We start from the raw sequence: 16,986 nt of genomic DNA, 5'->3' as shown, positions 1-16,986 counted from the left end.
TTTTCTAAGTAGCAATACTATCTCAAACTAATACAGTCTTTCCCCTGATTTTTCAATTTCTATTAAGGGTATCACTATTTTCCCATTCAGCTAGAGCTTATTTGTGTCATCTCACAATCCTTATGCCTTAAGATCTAAGAGATTGCTAAATACTATAGATTCTCTGCAAGACTTCTCACATTCTCGTCCCTTCTTTTTATTCCTACTACTACCATCATAGTTCAAATCCTTGGTGGACATTTAATCTGCTCCCTCTTTTCCATTCTCTCTGCCATGCTTCAATAATCTCCCAGTGTCTTCCTTCCTCCATTTCCTCCCAGCTCCCATCTTTCCAAAGTCTTTTTTGCCAGATAAATCTTCCAAAGACATAGGTCTGGTCATGTCACTCCCTAAAACCTCCAGTTCCTAACTGCCCAAATAATGAAGTCCATTCATTATTTATACAACCACCACACTAGACTGCTCCCTATTCCACAACTATCCAACATGCTTATCTTCTTCTGAGTCTCTACTCAGGGTTTCTCTGTCTGAAATGTCCTCCCCCACATCAAACTCAGTTCCTTGTTTTCCACACTAATCAGGAGCAATCTGTTTTCTCCATGCTTTGAGCCTACAGAACCAGTACTTAAGCATCTTTAATAGTTTGTTCCTCAAGTTACTTATAATCATTTGTATAATAACTTGTAATAAACTGTGTGTATCTACCTTAGAATATGGAAACAAAGATAAGTATGAATCCAAATAGCTATGATCAAAGAAGTCCCATGATGACCAAAACATCTCAATTTTTTCTTCATTAGTGACCACAGAGTCAGAAGTCCATGAATGTGTGTGTAGAGGGACAGAAGGGAATCACATGAGGTTTTATTGATAACAATAGTAAAATATTACTTGTTAACTAATCAAAAATATTTAATCTTGGCAATATCAATACTCTGAAAGCAGCTTCTAAAGCAGTTCCATCAACTTTGCCTAAATAGAAGCACATAGAGGTCTTATGCTGATATGAATGAATTTCAATCAAATCGGCATTTAAGAGACTAACTAGAAATTCTCAAATCAGACCATTCAGCAGAATCCCCAGGGGATTTATGAAGAACTCAGAATCCCAGTCCTCTGAATTAGAGACTCTAATTCAGAAAGCCCAGGGTAGGACACAAAAATCTAGTTTTAATCATCATCCCAGGCGTCTGATGGAGGGAAAAAAAATATGCCAGTGCTTCTCAAACTTTAACGTGCATTGGAATTATTTGGGAATCTTGTTAAAGTGCAGATTCTGAATCAGTAGGTCTAGAGGAAAGGAGGGCAGGCTGAGAGTCCACATTGCTAACGAGTTCCTAGATTATGTCTATAATGCTATTCCGTGGACCGCATCTTGAATAGCAAGGGGTCTTAAACAATCTGGAAAATCACTCAGTATTTTCAGTGTGGGACCAACTCAATTCCTATATCATGTTTCCGATGCTACTGGTGTGGTGCTGGTTCAATTTCATTACTTCCAGTTTGCATCATGAAGCCAGGCTGATGGAAGCATTTCCTAAAGTTCGGTTACATTTCCAGATCATTTAAAATTCACATACTCGTTTCAAAAATTCCAGAGATATTTTTCTTATGGTGGACAGAACTGGAATTCAACTCAAGCATTTCCTCTTTTAATTAAGATATCCTAAAGGGATGCTTGATTATTCAGATACAGGTTTATACTCCAATAAACACCTGCAGAAATTTAAAGTAGAATTCAAATGGGTCGAAAATTTATGACACTGGTCTGAAAATGGGGTTTTATCTCTATTAAATGGCCATGTAGTTCTTCAAACTTTGTGATTCTGGGGAGCTCAGAGCAGTTCAGCATTGGAAAATGAGTGACGTAACCAGTTACCTGTGGTGTATGAGTGTGAATACCTACACTTTCTTAACCATATCAGAAAGTCTTGGGGTTTTTTCCCTCTGCAGTTTCAAGTAGAATATGTTCAGATGTCTTCTTTCATCAGTAAGGAAGTACAATCTTGTGAGTCTCTGGGATCCAGTAAAGTGGGTCTCTCAGAGCCCCTTAATCCCCAAAAGTCCTTGATCTAAGAAAGCAACTCAATAAATCCCATCTTTCCAACAAGTTTCCATTACCTCGATATCTGCCTACAGAGAAATAAACTAAGTTTCTATACCCTGAACCAATCAATTTCTTCCCAACCTCTCATAACCTGGCAAGCATTAAGAGCACAAATGAGGAGAACATTCACAACTCATAATTTCCTCCATCACATCATACAAAAAAACTATAGAGTTCTCAGTACAGACTTTACAAACAAATGATGCAATGCAAGGAGCACCCACTCACCATCTCATATGATTCGAGCAAAACACTGATGTCTTCTTTCCCCTCACATTGCAGGTGCCCCATATGTGACCACTGGACTCAGCTTTTCTACAAGACTAATTACATTTCTTACTGGTGAGTGCTTAGGCTCCTCTGATTCATGTTGGCTAATTTTATAAAAGCATTTTTACTAAATATTTCCAACACACTACATCCTGTTGTTCAGAAGACCATATTTTAGAAGACCCAAATCATGGTTTTTATTAGGTCACTGTCTACCACCTTCTATCTCATATACTGTAAGCGTCTCCCAGAGGATAAATGGCATTTTCCTCTTATGGGGTATATTTTTCTAAAAGCTCCACCATGGATAAAACCATTATCCATCTTAAAGATATAGTAGATTCTAACTCATTTCCTCAATTATTTGACAAAAACATCCATTCTTTCTTATTCTGGTAACAGTACTGCATTTTTTTTCAGAGGATTACTTGTCCTGAATTCTTAGTTGTTGTTGTGCCGAAAGTCTCTTGACATGAGCCAAGCCAGCTCAATGGAAGTAATAATCTAAACTTGGGGAAAGTAGGAAGGTGGGACTCTTTTTCCACTGGGTTGCTAAGAGTAAGATGTAAGCCAGGAGCAGCTAGCTGGTGGCCATCTTGGCACCCACAGGAAGAGCCCATCTGAGAACAGAACTAACACAGAAGAAAGAAGCGTAGTATCAGATTTAGATAATAACATATGAGCACCCGGTTACAAATACCAACATATGCCTTTTTCATTTAAGTTAACTTGAACTGGGTTTCTGTCAGTCATAACTGAAAATGTCCTGGCTGATACAGGACTTCAGAAATGACAGTGATAATAATAGCTAACCATTACCCAACACTTACCATAAGCCAGGCACTGTTGTAGGTGCTTTCTGTATATTAACTCATATAATCTTCACAAACTTATGCAGTAGGTGTTGTTACTATCATCATCTCCATTTTACAAATGAGGAAACTGAGATAAAAAGCTTCTTCAAGGCCACCCAGCTAACAAGTGATGAAGTCAGGATTCAAACATAAGCATCCTAACTCCAGAGTCTGTGCTATGAATGAGGGCTGCTCAAAGAGTGGCCCAAAGACTAGTTCCAATCCATAAACTATTAACTGTCTGCGAGCAGAAATTGAAAGTACGTACGCGTATAGAAACCTTTATAGTAAGTTCACATTGCTGCAACATCCTGTATTTATAAGAGTATTCGTCCATGATGGATTGGGAATTTTTTTAAATGTATCCTTCACCACAGAGTTTGAGGAGCATCATTTAGCTTGCAGGGTAAGCACTGTGACTTAGATATAAATCACAACCTTTCTTCAAATGCTCTTAAGTTTCTATAAATAATGTTGGTGTCACTTGGCAATCCTGAAATATATTACTTCTTGACTCAATTCCAATGTTTCAAAATAGAGTTATTTGAGGTATTTTTAATTCTCATGGCTCTGGATTAGAATGTGTTCCTGAGTTCTCAGTGGACCTTTTGAAATGCTAATGTATTGAGTTAAAGCCACATAGCACTAAAGAGCTTGGCAATGAAACTTGCCCTAAACAGAGAGTAAAGACAAAGGGAATCATAATCCCAGCCAAGGGAGAAGTCAGTATGTCAGTACTAGGAAATGAGTGATACCAGAAAGTTGGAAGACGGGCTACAAGTGGAGGAGAAATCTAGAACAAAGCACAGAAGTAAGCTGTGACCCTGCAGAGCTTTCCTATGCATCCTACTTTGAGAAATATACTCCCATCCTGTGCCCTGGCACAAAGAAACAGTGCCTAGGACAAAAGCTTAGTCTGAAAAAAATAAGTCTTTCTTGAACAGACACTTCACAAATGGACAATAAGCCCATGGGGAAAAAATGACATTGTTAGTCATCAGGGAAATGCAAAAAAAGTCCACAACGATATACCACTACACACCACCAGAATGGCTAAAATTAAGAAGAAAAGCAGCAAATGTTGGTAAGGATATTGAACAACTGGAACTGTCATACACAGCTGGCAGGAATGGGAAAGGAGATGGCAGTTTGTTATAGAGTTAAAATGTGCCTACCCTGTGACCCAGCAATTCCACTCCTACTTAGTGACCCAAGAGAATTGAAGACATATGTTCACACTAGGACTTATACATGAATGCTCATATCCCTGAAATGGGAATGAACCAAATATCAGTTAGCAGGAGAATGAATCAACAAATTGTGATGTATTTCCACCAAAAAATACTATTTGGCAATAAAAATGAACAAACTACTATACTTGCAACAATAGGGATGAATCTCACAGACATAATGCTAAGTGAATGAAACTGGTCACAAAGGGTACATACTGCATGATTTTATTTACATGAAATTCTAAAATAGGCAAAAGACATCTAAGGCGAAAAGTATTAGAACAGTGGTTGCATCTTGGAAGAGGGGGATGGGCAGGAGGACTGCATGGAAAGAGACATAAAGAAAATTTCTTGGGAGATGGAAATGTTCTATACCACGATAAGGATGTGAGTTACAGGAGGGTATCAAGTGGAAGGTATGGGGAGTGGATAAAAGTATAGATGAAGCAAGAATGGCAGAATATTGATCATTGTTGAAGCTGGATAATGGGTATGTATCATTATATTAATGGTTACTTTGTATCTATTTGGAATTTTCCCTTTTTATTTTTACTTTTTTTAAAAACATCTTTATTGGAGTATAATTGCTTTACAATGGTGTGTTAGTTTCTCCTTTATAACAAAGTGAATCAGCTATACATACACATACATCCCCATATCTCCTCCCTCTTGTGTCTCCCTCCCCCACTCCCTATCCTACCCCTCTAGGTGGTCACAAAGGACAGAGCTGATCTCCCTGTGCTATGAGGCTGCTTCCCACTAGGTAGCTATTTTACATTTGGTAGTATATATTAGTCCATGCCACTCTCTCACTTCGTCCCAGCTTACCCTTCCCCCAACACCGTGTCCTCAAGTCCATTCTCTACATCTGCGCCTTTATTCTTGTCCTGCCCCTAGGTTCTTCATGACCATTTTGTTTTTAGATTCCATATATATGTGTTAGCATACGGTATTTGTTTTTCTCTTGCTGACTTACTTCACTCTGTATGACAGACTCTAGGCCCAACCACCTCACTACAAATAACTCAATTTCGTTTCTTGTTATGGCTGAGTAATATTCCATTGTATATATGTGCCACGTCTTCTTTATCCATTCACCTGTCGATGGACACTGAAGTTGCTCCCATGTCCTGGCTACTGTAAACAGAGCTGCAATGAACACTGTGGTACATGACTCTTTTTGAATTATGTTTTTCTCAGGGTATATGCCCAGTAGTGGGATTGCTGGGTCATATGGTAGTTCTATTTTTAGTTTTTTAAGGAACTTCCATAATGTTCTCCATAGTGGCTGTATCAACTTACATTCCCACCAACAGTGCAAGAGGGTTCCCTTTTCTCCACACCCTCTCCAGCATTTGTTGTTTGTAGATTTTCTGATGATGCCCATTCTGACTGGTGTGAGGTGATACCTCATTGAAGTTTTGATTTGCATTTCTCTAATGATTAGTGATGTTGAGCATTCTTTCATGTGTTTGTTGGCTATCTGTATATCTTCTTTGGAGAAATGTCTATTTAGGTCTTCTGCCCATTTCTGGATTGGGTTGTTTGTTTTTTGATATTGAGCTGCATGAGCTGCTTGTAAATTTTGGAGATTAATCCTTTGTCAGTTGTTTCATTTGCACATATTTTCTCCCACTCTGAGGGCTGTCTTTTTGTCTTGTTTATGGTTTCCTTTGCTGTGCAAAAGCTTTTAATTTTCATTAGGTCCTATTTGTTTATTTTTCTTTTTATTTCCATTTCTCTAGGAGGTGGGTCAAAAAGGATCTTGCTGTGATTTATGTCATAGAGTGTTCTATGTTTTCCTCTAAGAGTGTTATAGTGTCTGGCCTTACATTTAGGTCTTTAATCCATTTTGAGTTTATTTTTGTGTATGGTGTTAGGGAGTGTTCTAATTTCATTCTTTTACATGTAGCTGCCCAGTTTTCCCAGCACCACTTATTGAAGAGGCTGTCTTTTCTTCATTGTATATTCTTGCCTCCTTTATCAAAAATAAGGTGACCATATGTGCGTGGGTTTATCTCTGGGATTTCTGTCCTGTTCCATTGATCTATATTTCTGTTTTTGTGCCAGTACCATACTGTCTTGATTACTGTACCTTTGTAGTATAGTGTGAAGTCTGGGAGCCTGACTCCTCCAGCTCCGTTTTTCTTTCTCAAGATTGCTTTGGCTATTCGGGGTCTTCTGTGTTTCCATACAAATTGTGAAATTTTTTGTTCTAGTTCTGTGAAAAATGCCATTGGTAGTTTGATAGGGATTGCATTGAATCTGTAGATTGCTTTGGGTAGTATAGTCATTTTCACAATGTTGATTCTTCCAATCCAAGAACATGGTATATCTCTCCATCTATTTGTATCATCTTTAATTTCTTTCATCAGTGTCTTATAGTTTTCTGCATACAGGTCTTTGGTCTCCCTAGGTAGGTTTATTCCTAAGTATTTTATTCTTTTTGTTGCAATGGTAAATGGGAGTGTTTCCTTCATTTCTCTTTCAGATTTTTCATCATTAGTGTATAGGAATGCAAGAGATTTCTGTACATTAACTTTGTATCCTGTTACTTTACCAAATTCATTGATTAGCTCTACTGGTTTTCTGGTAGCATCGTTAGGATTCTCTACTTATAGTATCATGTCATCTGCAACAGTGACAGCTTTACTTCTTCTTTTCTGATTTGGATTCCTTTTATTTCTTTTTCTTCTCTGATTGCTGTGGCTAACACTTCCAAAACTATGTTGAATAATAGTGGTGAGAGTGGACAACCTTGTCTTGTTGCTAATCTTAGTGGAAATGGTTTCAGTTTTTCACCTTTGAAAATGACGTTGGCTGTGGGTTTGTCATATATGGCCTTTATTATGTTGAGGTAAGTTCCCTCTATGCCTACTTTCTGGAGGGTTTTTGTCATAACTGGGGTTGAATTTTGCCGAAAGCTTTTTCTGCATCTATTGAGATGATCATATGGTTTTTATCCTTCAATATGCTAATATGGTGTATCACATTGATTGATTTGCATATATTGAAGAATCCTGGCATTCCTGGGATAAACCCCACTTGCTCATGGTGTATGATCCTTTTACAGTGCTGTTGGATTCTGTTTGCTGGTATTTTGTTGAGAATTTTTGCATCTATGTTCATCAGTGATATTGGCCTGTAGTTTTCTTTCTTTGTGACATCTTTTTCTGGTTTTGGTATCTGGGTGATGGTGGCCTCATAGAATGAGTTTGGGAGTGTTCCTCCCTCTGCTATATTTTGGAAGAGTTTGAGAAGGATAGGTGTTAGCTCTTCTCTAAATGTTTGATAAAATTCACCTGTGAAGCCATCTGGTCCTGGGCTTTTGGTTGTTGGAAGATTTTTAATCACAGTCTCAATTTCAGTGCTTGTGATTGGTCTGTTTATATTTTCTATTTCTTCCTGGTTCAGTCTCGGAAGGTTGTGCTTTTCTAAGAATTTGTCCATTTCTTCCAGGTTGTCCATTTTATTGGCATATAGTTGCTTGTAGTAATCTCTCATGATCCTTTGTATTTCTGCAGTGTCAGTTGTTACTTCTCCTTTTTCATTTCTAATTCTATTGATTTGAGTCTTCTCCCTTTTTCTCTTGATGAGTCTGGCTAATGGTTTATCAATTTTGTTTATCTTCTCAAAGAACCAGCTTTTAGCTTTATTGATCTTTGCTATTGCTTCCTTCATTTCTTTTTCATTTATTTCTGATCTGATCTTTATGATTTCTTTCCTTCTGCTAACTTTGGGGTCTTTTTGTTCTTCTTTCTCTAATTGCTTTAGGTGTAATGTTAGGTTGTTTATTTGAGATGTTTCTTGTTTCTTGAGGTAGGATTGTTTTGCTATAAACTTCCCTCTTAGAACCGCTTTTGCTGCATCCCATAGGTTTTGGGTAGTCGTGTTTTCATTGTCATTTGTTTCTAGGTATTTTTTGATTTCCTCTTTGATTTCTTCAGTGATTGCTTGGTTATTAAGTATTGTGTATTGTTTAGCCTCCATGTATTTATTTTTTTTACAGAGTTTTTCCTGAAATTGATATATAGTCTCATAGCGTTGTGGTCAGAAAAGATACTTGATATGATTTCAATTTTTTTAAATTTACCAAGGCTTGATTTGTGACCCAAGATATGATATATCCTGGAGAATGTTCCATGAGCACTTGAGAAGAAAGTGTATTCTGTTGTTTTTGGATGGAATGTCCTATAAATATCAAGTCCATCTTGTTTAATGTGTCATTTAAAGCTGTGTTTCCTTATTTATTTTCATTTTGGATGATCTGTCCATTGGTGAAAGTGGGGTGTTAAAGTCCCCTACTATGATTGTGTTACTGTTGATTTCCCGTTTTATGGCTGTTAGCATTTGCCTTATGTATTGAGGTGCTCCTATGTTGGGTGCATAAATATTTACAATTGTTATATCTTCTTCTCGGATTGACCCCTTGATCATTATGCAGTGTCCTTCTTTGTCTCTTGTAATAGTCTTTATTTTAAAGTCTATTTTGTCTGATATGAGAATTGCTACTCCAGCTTTCTTTTGATTTCCATTTGCATGAAATATCTTTTTCCATCCTCTCACTTTCAGTCTGTATGTGTCCCCAGGTCTGAAGTGTGTGTTTCTCTGTCTTCTACATGAGAAACATGTAGGGTCTCCTTTTTGCAGGCTGCAGGTTCGTAGTTCTCATTGTTTTTGGTGTCTGCCCCCCGTGGGTAAGGTTGGTTCAGTGGCTTGTGTAGGCTTCCTGGTGGAGGGGACTGGTGCCTGTGTTCTGGAGGATGAGGCTGGATCTTGTCTTTCTGGTGGGCAGGACTGTGTCCAGTGGTGTGTTTTGGGGTGTCTGTGACCTTGTTATGATTTTTGGCAGCCTCTCTGCTGATGGGTGGGGTTGTGTTCCTGTTTTGCTAGTTGTTTGGCATAGGGTGTCCAGCACTGTAGCTTGCTGGTTGTTTAGTGTAGCGTCTTAGTGTTGAGATGGAGATCTCTGGGAGAGCTTTCACTGTTAATATTATGTGGAGCTGGGAGGTCTGTGGTGGCCCAATGTCCTGAACTCGGCTCTCCCACCTCAGAGGCACAGGCCTGACACCTGGCCGGAGTGCCAAGACCCTGTCAGCCACATGGCTCAGAAGAAAAGGGAGAAAAAAAGAAAGAAAGAAAGGAAAAAAGAAAAGAATTTAAAGTTATTAAAATAAAAAATAATTATTAAAAATTTTAAAAGAATTCTAAGTAATAAAAAAGAAAAAAAATAAAAGAAAGAAGAGAGCAACCAAACCAAAAAACAAATCCACCAATGATAACAAGTGCTAAAAACTATACTAAAAAAAACAAAAACGGACAGACAGAACCCTATGACAAATGGTAAAAGCAAAGCTGTACAGACAAAATCACACAAAGAAGCATAAACATACACACTCACAAAAAGAGAAAAAGGAAAAATATATATATATCCTTGCTCCCAAAGTCCCCCTCCTCAATTTTGGGATGATTCCTTGTCTATTTAGGTATTCCACAGATGCAGGGTACATCAAGTTGATTGTGGGGATTTAATCCGCTGCTCCTGAGGCTGCTGGGAGAGATTTCCCTTTCTCTTCTTTGTTCACACAGCTCCTGGGGTTCAGCTTTGGATTTGGACCCACCTCTGCGTGTAGGTCGCCTGAGGGCGTCTGTTCCCCCGCCCAGACAGAACAGGGTTAAAGGAGCAGCTGATTCGGGGGCTCTGGCTCACTCAGGCCGGGGGGAGGGAGCGGTACGGATGCAGGGCGAGCCTGCGGCGGCAGAAGCCGGCGTGACGTTGCACCAGCCCGAGGCGCGCCATGCGTTCTCCCGGGGAAGTTGTCCCCAGATCACGGGACCCTGGCAGTGGCGGGCCGCACAGGCTCCCGGGAGGGGCGGTGTGGAGAGTGACCTGTGCTTGCACACAGGCTTCTTGGTGGCAGCAGCAGCAGCCTTAGCGTCTCATGCCCGTCTCTGGGGTCCGCGCTGATCGCCGCGGCTCGCGCCCGTCTCTGGAGTTCGTTTAGGCGGCGCTCTGAATCCCCTCTCCTCATGCACCAGGAAACAAAGAGGCAAGAAAAAGTCTCTTGCCTCTTAGGGAGGTCCAGACTTTTTCCCGGACTCCCTCCCAGCTAGCTGCGGCGCACTAGCCCCTTCAGGCTGTGTTCACGTTGCCAACCCCAGTCCTCTCCCTGGGATCCGAGCGAAGCCCGAGCCTCAGCTCCCAGCCCCCGCCCGCCCCGGCGGGTGAGCAGACAAGCCTCTCGGGCTGGTGAGTGCTGCTCGGCGCCGAGCCTCTGTGCGGGAATCTCTCCGCTCTGCCCTCCACACCCCGTTGCTGCGCTCTCCTCCGTGGCTCTGAAGCTTCCCCCTCCACCACCCGCAGTCTCCGCCCGCGAAGGGGCTTCCTAGTGTGTGGAAACCTTTCCTCCTTCACAGCTCCCTCCCACTGGTGCAGGTCCTGTCCCTATTCTTTTGTCTCTGTTTTTCCTTTTTTCTTTTGCCCTACCCAGGTACGTGGGGAGTTTCTTGCCTTTTGGGAGTTCTGACGTCTTCTGCCGGCATTCAGTAGGTGTTCTGTAGGAGTTGTTCCACATGTAGATGTATTTCTGATGGATTTGTGGGGAGGAAGGCTATCTCCATGTCTCACTCCTCCGCCATCTTGAAGGTCTCCGGAATTTTCCCTTTTTAAAAAAACTTTTTATAATAAAAAGCTGGAAAATCATTAAATACAAGTCTCTTGACATTTAGTCAATGTTATCAGGAGTTTCATAAAAAATTTCTCCAGAAAAACTGCACTTAGGAACCAAATGCCATTGTAAGAACAAGTACCACCAACTAGATGCCTCCTGAGTCTAAGGCAGAAGTGTCACAACTGAGAATACAGAGGGTGTGTTTTCTCTGGACATACACTGTCCACCATTGTTGTGTCTAAGAACTCAAAACGTGAGTGACCAGAAAAAAGTAGTTCTCATTGATTTGCACACAATTGGTAGTTGCTTTATGCAAGACAGAGCACAACTCAACTTCAGAGAAAAGTTCCTGGGTACAAGGCAAGGGGTTATGAAATAAAAGCCTTTTTTAATTTCAGCTTCTCCTTACAGCTTATTATTTTACTATAAATGCCAAAGAGTGACTTTTAAACCAAGCTATTTAAGATTTAAATTGGGTAAATTAAAATTTTCCTGCATGTCACTTAGGAAGTACTAGAAAATACTTCAAAGTCTAACAACAAGGGAAAGAATGAATACACTGTCATATAGCATATTCTGCAAATGCATAGTTTATAAAGAATGACAACACGTGGTAAAATGTTTATGCTATATCAAGTGAAAAAGAGCACACATTTACTTATAATACCAATTCTTAAATATATGCACATTTGCAGAGAAAAAAAAACTCAAGAAAATAATGACTGTTAACCTCATATTGGTATATTACTGGATGGTGAGATAATGAGTTTTGAATTCTTTTTCTTATGTTTTTCTATATTTTCCAGTTTTCTATAAAATTCCTTTTATGACAGAAAAGCAAAACCAAAAAGTCACCTTTAAGAGCAGTATACTTCTTGTTATAAATCAAATTCTTACTCAGCAACAGTACAAAAAACCGAATTGATCATTTTGTATTATCTAGGTTTTCTGAGGAAGAACAATGGTGCCTGGTGAACTAGTGCTGTAACAGCTTGCTTAGTAATGCTCCTCTTTCCCCAAGTGCTTTTAAAATTTGTTCAAAATACCCACTTTGCTTATTTGGGTATGGGGAAGAATAAGGATGGCAAGGCAAGAATCATTTTTCATTCTACTGCAAACATCTTTCATTCCAAATCCCCTCACCATTTCCATTCCTCCAGCGATTCCAACAATGCGCCATCCCTCAGCCAAGGCACTGAGGCATACAGACCCTGGTCGACAGACCAAGCCATCTGCGTTGAGTGTCAGTGCAGGGCAGACAAGAAAATAAACTCGACTTAGTTTTCTGCCACTGAATGCAAGGGACCTATATGGCTGCCTGAGTATAGAAAACACTAGCTGGCCTTCTCTACCTAACTTCCCAGAACCTCCAACCAGAGATAAATTAATACACTGATATTGTCATCCTGGAGAATGCCATGTAGAGTTCAGCTGGTGGGAACAATTTAGTCACAAAACCTGTACTAAAATTTCTGTGGAGAAGAATTGGCTATCTCACCAAGGCCCACCTCTGGACCCCATTATGATGAATTCAAATTTGTTGAGAATCCAGCAGGCTGTTCTTAATAGGTTTTTGGTTTGTTGGCTGGTTGGTTGGTTTTATTCAGTGGGGGGTCATGCTGTCACTTCGTGGCTATCGCTGTTCAGTTTTAAAACATAAAGTACTTTCTTTATCCATACAGAAGACCAGTTAGCCTACAAGGCCATGCCCTAGAGTGGTGCTGTCCAATATGCAAGCCACTACCCACATGGCACTATGGAGCATTTGAAACGTAGCTAGACCAAACTGAGATGTGCTGTAAGTGTAAAATTCACATCGAATTTTGAAGACCTAGTACAAAAGAAAAAATAATGTAAAATACCTCGTTAATCATTTTAATAGTGATTGCATGCTGAAATGATAATATTTTGGATATACTGGGTTAAATAAAATGCATTATTAAAATTAATTTTACCTGTTTCTTTTTACTTTTTTAGTGTGGCTACTAGAAAATTTTAAATTACATATGCCATGAACATTTTATTTCTGTTGGAGAGCACTGGTTTAATAAATGAAGATGTGGCACATATATACAATGGAATATTACTCAGCCATTAAAAAGAATGAAATAATGCCATTTGCAGCAATGGACCTAGAGATTGTCATAGTGAATGAAGTAACTCAGACAGAGAAAGAGAAATATCATATGATATCCCTTATAAGCAGAATCTAAAAAGAAATGATACAAATGAACTTACTTACAAAACAGAAACATACTCACAGACTTAGAGAACGAACTTATGGTTACCAGGGGGGAAGGGTGGGGGGAAGGAATAGTTAGGGGATTTGGGATTGACATGTACACACTGCTGTATTTAAAATGGATAACCAATAAGGACCTACTGCATAGCACAGAGAACTCTGCTCAATATTACGTAACAACCTAAATGGGAAAAGAATTTGTAAAAGAATAAATTCATGTATATGTATAACTGAATTACTTTGCTGTACACCTGAAAGTATCACAACATTGTTCATCAACTATACTCCAATATAAAATAAAAAGTTAAAAAATAATACATTTTAAAAAAATGATTAGTGTTCATTAAATAAGTACCTGTGAATACCCACTCTGGAGCATCCTACATAGAAATGTCCATGTGAGAAAGAGGTTTATCCTAAATGGAGTGCTGTATCTCAGCACGTCTGCCCTTATGTTTTTCAGTCTGGGGTTCCTAGGTGACCCCACTTTTCATCTTCTCTGTCCATGAAGATTTACTGCATACGGCATGTCACCCCTCCAGCTGTCCCCAGGGCTGCCCATTGTGTTATCCCCCTTCTACTGCTCTTGCAGGCTCCCTGAGCATGGCTGTTGGAGCAGTCAATCCAGGAAACAAAGTGCCACAAGAGGGACTGTAGGAAAACATTTCTGAGTACTCTAGTGAAGGAGGCAAATGCTCTTGGTCCTCCAAAGTCCAGTATGCTTCTCCAGGCTGGTACCCCGGTGACTTTTCAAAGATTTTTGAGGGAAAGAAAATTGTTAGCCAAAAGACACAAATAGCAAACTTGCTGGTTCTGAGACAAAGAGGTTGCATAGACCCCTTAGAGAATAGAGCCCCTGATCCCACCTGGATGGGTAAAGCCCATGGTTAGGCCACTAAGCCTTCCCCTCTGGCTAAATGGCTAATTATTTCTGATAATAGTGGTCTCTACTAACCCCTCACCTGCCCTACAGCAGAGCAGATCTATCAAGTGAGGAGGGTAGTCATTACTGGTGATACTTGCAAACACTCATTAATTAAGCTCCTGGGTCCTTAGCAGACAGATAAGAGATACAAGGGGATCAACACACAACAATGCCGAAAGGAAGCTACAGCCATTTGAAAAGCAAAATATGGTGACTGTTAATTTATAAAAGTAAAGTCAAAGAGTGTTGTGTTAAAAGTAAGACTCTATCTGCCTGCCAATGCAGGGGACACGGGTTCGTGCCCTGGTCTGGGAGGATCCCACATGCCGCGGAGCGACTGGGCCCGTGAGCCGCGATTACTGAGCCTGCGCGTCTGGAGCCTGTGCTCCGCAACGAGAGGTCGCGATAGTGAGAGGCCCGCGCACCGCGATGAAGAGTAGCCCCCACTTGCCACAACTGGAGAAAGCCCTCGCACAGAAACGAAGACCCAACACAGCCATAAATAAATAAAAATAAATTTTAAAAAAAATTATTAAAAAAAAAAAAAGACTCTAATACTTTACAGTTACACATGTCTTCTGAAGTCTAAGAATTGTTTCTTGCCTTTTTTTCTCTCCCGTTAGCTATTATGACTACAGCTGAGACCTCTGTCTCCAAGAACGTGCTAATACCTTTTCTGCCTGTGAATCTCCTTCCAGGCGTCAATTTCTTATAGATGAGGGCTGTGTCATCTGCTGTATTCCCTATAGCTCCTTGCACATTGGCAGGTACAGGGAATGTACATAATACATACAGATAGTTTGGTTACTTTTGTCTTCGGCTATACCGGTGGCCTTCTCTTCATAGCTGAATATCTTCAATATTTCACTAGGCCAAAGTTTCATGAGCCAAACGGATCATCAGGTATGGTTAATATAATGAAATTTAAAGGCCACCTGTAAACACTTCATGAATATTATATGTGCTACAATAAACAGTTAGTGAGACTTCTTGTTCTCAGGAAAGACTTCTGATGCTATTGAGGTTTCACTATAGAATTTATTCTATATTCTATAGGCTAAGGAAATATTACAGGGGAGAATGCAGACAATGTGAATTCAACTGTGAAATCACCTGGTTGACTACTCCAAGACTCTCAGAAACACTCTTTTTTTCCTTCATGAAAGAAAATTTATAGAGTCATGATAGACAGAATGGTGAAGTGTTTCCTTTTTAAGACACAACTGGGGTTTAATTTTGAAGAGAAAAAAACAGATTTCAAAAGACAGACCCTGTTGGAAAATCACCAATTGGCCAGAGATAAAACTGTCTGGAAAAAAAAAAAAATGTCTGTAAGGGTTTAATTTTTCTCACTCCAGCTGGGAGTTTTGTTGTTTTTTCTTTTTATATTTTCTGAACGTACTCAATACTTCTAAAATAAAATCCCAAATTCTACTCCTGGATAATCTGAAAAAGAGATTCCTTTGATCTTCAGAGTTGTTTTGACTTTTAAGGAAAAAAAGACAAGAAAATTTCAAAATAGTAAATCCCATATATATATATATATATATATATATATATATATATATATATATATATATAGAGAGTAAATTCCTTCTTAAACATTATTCCAAGAAACAGCAGCTAATTTTTTTTAAAATCTCACAAGAGAAAATTTGTTAGGAATAAAATTTTAAATATAGACATATAAACTCTATATCATATAAAAAATATTTTTCATAGGGGCATCTTAAGAGGATTTACTCTCAATATGAGTGTGAAGTCCACTAAACCACTGCACACATGATTCATGCCATCATGTTTTTTTTTACCTTAACTAACAAGTAGTCAAAAAGCACTTTATTTGTCGAAGTTTTAAAAATATATTTATCTTTTGAAATGAAAGCCCACACAGGCATGCACACACAAAAATACACAGTTCTGTACATTATCAAAAGAACAGTGGCATACTTATTGCCATGGTCTAATGTTTAATGACTTACATCCCATCTGCATCTTCAAGTCCACATGCATTACAAAAATTCCAAGAAACCTCATCATAAAGACTCTATTACTGCATGGTTCCCACTATAAAACAGAACAGCACTTTGTAGTATTATAGCAGTTTTTATGCAAGAATAGTAATACTCTTTTATGATTCCTTTGTGTTCTTCCAGACACCCATAGAGGAAGGTCAATGATATATTCATCTTATTGAAACTCTTGTCCAGGAAAACATAAAACCAACAGAAAAGAGTGCTACAGTGAGCAAACTGAGGTGAGGCACTATTTTCTCAAGTTATTAAAACTTTTCCAAAAATTTTGATTGATTGAAAATGTAAAGTTCTAATTCCATCTTAACATTATTATCAGTGAATTATTTCTTATCCCCACCATTCTATCTTCAGCCAAAAGACACTCCTCACCCCAACTATTCTACTTGACCCTACATAGTCATTGAAAATATAAAATATAGAAACCTGGTTGCTTCTCTTGTAGGACTGGGAGTATCCTCAGCTTACCCAAAGCTTGAGTGTCTTGGGGCAACTTGAAAGGCATCAGACAGCCTAAATGCCTGGGCCACAAATGGGTCCCCAAATGAGAGTAAGGACAAGATATTACTCCAACCAAATACCCACTATTTGGCTGTTTGACTATTACTCAGCCATAAAAAGGAACAAAATTGGGTCATTTGTAGAGACGTGG

The sequence above is a fragment of the Eubalaena glacialis genome, chromosome 2 (genome assembly GCF_028564815.1).
Source record: "Eubalaena glacialis isolate mEubGla1 chromosome 2, mEubGla1.1.hap2.+ XY, whole genome shotgun sequence".
Taxonomy (NCBI): Eukaryota; Metazoa; Chordata; class Mammalia; order Artiodactyla; family Balaenidae; genus Eubalaena; species Eubalaena glacialis.
This window is presented reverse-complemented; position numbering follows the sequence as displayed.